This window comes from Nuphar pumila, chromosome 6, assembly GCF_984573655.1.
Source record: "Nuphar pumila chromosome 6, dmNupPumi1.hap1.1, whole genome shotgun sequence".
In the NCBI taxonomy this organism is placed as follows: domain Eukaryota; kingdom Viridiplantae; phylum Streptophyta; class Magnoliopsida; order Nymphaeales; family Nymphaeaceae; genus Nuphar; species Nuphar pumila.
Window position 1 is genome coordinate 130,575,666 of NC_143254.1, and position 4,401 is coordinate 130,580,066.

A 4,401-nucleotide genomic window follows, 5' to 3' on the forward strand; every position below is an offset into this window, starting at 1 on the left:
GCAGGAAACCTTGTCACTCATCTTACTCATGGAAACTAAAGCTTTTGTGTCCAATACAACTTGAACATGTTGCTTATTATAACATGCAGATTACAATTCTATAAGAAAATGTCTTCTTTTGGACAAAAGAAATATCAGAGACCACTAACTACAACACACGGATCTTGAACGTAAGGCAAATCTAACAAATTATTATAGCATGATTCACTTCACCTTTACATAGTGAAATGACACACTCTAATCAAATCAGTATACCTTAAAAAACTAACCAAAAAACCAATTTCCAAGATGACCATAGTAAGGAAAGGCAATGGTGCATAATCTCAATAATGCGTCCTAAGAAGAAACAAGAAAGAAAGATAACCATCAAAGGAGGAAAGCGTCTAAAAAAACATTAATGTTATCGTGTTCTGTCTCTGACAGCAAGCTGATCGAAGGTCAAGCATTCTCCCCCAGCTTTCTCAATCCTCGCCCTAGGCGTCTCAGTGAACCTCAGGGTCGTGACCTTCAACGCAGACACCTCATAGGCCCTAGTGTCGTCTGTGATGATTCCCACGACCACAGCGATCTTATCCTCCTACCCAGAAAAAATCAACCAAAAACCCATTAAAAAAAATGGAATCCAACAATCGCCAAAAAAAAAAAAACAGAAGATGAGAGAGAGAATCTGGCAGACCTTTCCTTCCATGAAACGGATCAACATTCTGAGAGAGAGAGAGAGAGCAGTGGCCTGTTGGTCTTGCAAATGAAGAGGCACTTCAAGATGACGGCATTGAAGCTGCGGCCTGTTCATAACACCAAAAACCTGTACAACTGTGGAGAACGAGAGAGATAGGAATGCAAAAGAAAGGCATCAATTATCAAATAAAAGAAGATAAGATCAGCTCAATCAAAAGCGCAAAATAGAAAGCACGAGTGAAAATGAACCCAACAACAAAGGCAACAAATGAGAGAGAGAGAGAGAGAGAGAGAGAGGACCTTAACGACGAGGAGTATGAGGTAGACATCGCCGGATTTGGATACACTAATACATCCCCACAGAAACAACGAAGATTGAATGTGAATCTATCCCTAGTCTGAGGTGGTCTGCCTAACCCCAGCTTGCCTTTAAAAAAACAAAAACAAAAAAGAATTTCAAGTTCAAAGACGTCAAGGATTCGATACATAGGATGCGCCTAATTTGCGCTAAGGCGGAAGCCAAATGAGAATCTCTCTATTGTGAGAAGTATCTGAAGTTTTGCATCGCGGACTCTACTAGGATGGCAGTGGACCGGGGAAAATGGTGCCCGCCCCGCCTTGCCCCGTTTGTACCAAGGATGGAGGACATGAAACAAGAATGGAGAGGCGGCGCCGGTGATGGACTTAGGCTTTCCTGCGCCAATCCTGATCCCTGACTTTCCCTGTCTCCAATCTTTTTTACCGGTCCACCTCACCCTGTTTGGACCAGGGGATGGAGGTTAAAATCAAAACACGTGTGGGGATGGAGATCTCTCGGCCCGTAACTATACGTTCAAACTCTCTGCTAAATAACAAAAACAAAAACTCCAAATTGGTAATAGACTCGCGCTCTTGCTTTGGTTGTAAAAAAGTTAGTTTACCTCCTAAAGAAGAAATGAGTAGTCAACTATAATTGAATTTAGGGCTGTCAAAGGGTTGGGTTTGTATCGAGTGGGGGGTGTATGTTCCCCCCCATGATTCACTGAATCCCATGTCTGTGTTCGGGGCTTTGAATGAGCACCACGTATACAAGCACATGGGGCTCGTATTCCCGTGTATGTTGACATAACTTTGCATCGGACTCTGGTGTTGTTGCAAAGACTTAAGTACCCTTTCTTGCTATTCTTATCATAAAGTGATGGTTTGAGAAAATAACAAAAATGCCCTTCATTCAAAAAAGAAAAACAAACAGTTAAAAAAAAAGACAAACATGTCCTCCATCCAGAAAGTCGAGGATGATGTTGACTCTTCAAAGTCTTCTTCTTTCTCCGTTTAAAAAAAGGACAAACATGTCTTCTATCCAAAAAGTCGAGGATGATGTTGACTCTTCAAAGTCTTCTTCTTTTTTCTCCGTAAAACACTGTAAAACTCTATCTCTCTCTCTCTCTAGAGAAGAAATCAAGGGAGGCAAAGAGTTCTCCCTGAAGAAGGCCATGAACATCAACTCTCTCACACTCTCTCCCTTCTCTCTCTACTTCTGTGCACATCCAACAGACGATCCTACATTGCTCCATCAAACACCGACTGACCTGCACACTGACTGTAGCATCGTTCAACTTGAAGAGTTGTGGAGTCTGATTCAGAGTTTTTACCCTTACAGAAGGGGGGTCTGAGGGCTCTTCCCAGCGTGGGCAGCATCATTCAACTTGATTCGTTGTGCAGCCTGATTTAGAATTTTTGCCCTTACAAGAGGGGGGTCCGGGGGCTCCCCCCCCGACGCGGATCCCGCTGCGCAGTCAGCGGGCGGGGGTCTAGGTGGGGCCGCCCCTGGCGGGGGGGCTCGGGGGCAACGCCCTCCGGATCAAATTTTTTGGGGGCCTTCTAACATCGATTTGTAGTGTTATCGGGCTTTCCTACAACGATTTGAAGTATTTTCGGGTCTCCAACGAGCCCCACAATGATTTATAGTGTTATCCAACTTTTCAACAGCGATTTTTAGTGTCTTCCGCAAATCGCTATAGCGATTTATAGTGTTTTTGGATCTCACTATAGCAATTTGTAGTGTCTTCCGCAAATCGCTAGCAATTTATAGTGTTTTTGGATCTCACTATAGCGATTTGTAGTGTCTTCTGCAAATCGCTATAGCGATTTATAGTGTTTTTGAATCTCACTATAGCGATTTGTAGTGTCTTCCGCAAATCGCTACAGCGATTTATAATGTTATTCAGTAAGCAAATCACTGTAAATCGCTACCCGAATTTGGACCAACTTGTCAGGGTCATATCTCTCTAACCGAAGGTCATATTCCAAATCCGTAAAAAATGGTGTCTTCGTTATTGAGTCTAGTTTATTTCTGTAAATTTTAAGCAATTTTTATTGTCATTTCATTCCCCATTTTAACTAAAAACCAGACCCTTATTATTTTGTGTTATTTGAATTGCACAACACCATTCTCGCTTGACATCCACATCTTGATTCTGACATGCTCCCTGTTGGATTTTCCATTGATTTCTTCCAACCTTGCTTGGAACAAACATATGTCTTTCTCACCACGACACCTTGTGCATTTTTTGACCACGACACCCGAGACCCGTGCCGGGGGAGCCCCCGAACCCCCTCCTGTAAGGACAAAAACTCTAAATCAGGCTCCACAGCGAATCAAGTTGAATGATGCTATCCACGCTGGGAGGAGCCCCCAAACCCTTCTCCTGTAAGGGCAAAAGGTTTGAATCAGGCTCCACGACGAATCAAGTTGAACGATGCTATCCACATTGGGAGGAGCCTCTAAACCCTCCTCCTATAAGAGCAAAAACTCTAAATCAAGCTCCACAACTCATCAAGTTGAATGATGCTACCCACGCTGGGAGGAGCCCTCAGACCCCCCTTCTGTAAGGGTAAAAACTCTGAATCAGACTCCATAACTCTTCAAGTTGAATGATGCTACCTACGCTGGGAGGAGCCCTCAGACCCCCCTTTCTGTAAGGGTAAAAACTCTAAATCAGACTCCACAACTCTTTAAGTTGAATGATGCTACCCACGCTGAGAGGAGCCCCCAGACCTCTCTCCTGTAAGGGTAAAAACTCTGAATCAGGATCTACAACTCATTTAGTTGAATGATGCTACCCACGCTGGGATGAGCCCCCAAACCCTCATCTTGTAAGGGTAAAAACTCTGAATCAGGCTCCACAACAGTCAATGTGCAGGTCAGTCGGTGCTTGATGGAGCAATGTAGGATCTTCTGCTAGATGTGCACAGAAGCATAAATAGAAGAGAGAGAGAGTGTGTGAGGGTTGATGTTCATGGCCTCCTCCAAAGGATATTTCTTTCTCGGATAATCGTGCAGTGCAGAGACTGGGTCTTAAATAATCATCTTCGGGGCACTTAAGTCTTTACAACCACTCCTTTTCAAGAATCGTCTTTTTTTTTTGTACCAATGGAGGAGAGGGTACTTAAGTCTTTGCAATCGCATCAAACTCCAACGCTAATTAATGCTGACACACATGGGGATACGAGACACACATGCTTACATACGTGGTGCTCTTTGGGACCCCGAACATGAGATGTAGCTAACTGCCCTGTCCGGGGGGGGGAACATATAACCTGCTTCGGTTTGTATCGGGTACCCAACCCGAATTTTTGGGCATGGGCATAAAAAAAAATGAGGATCTGAACTGGGTTTGGGTTATGATTTTTACCATGTACCAAACCTGACCCAACTTTTTTGCCACGTACCCGACCTGAGTG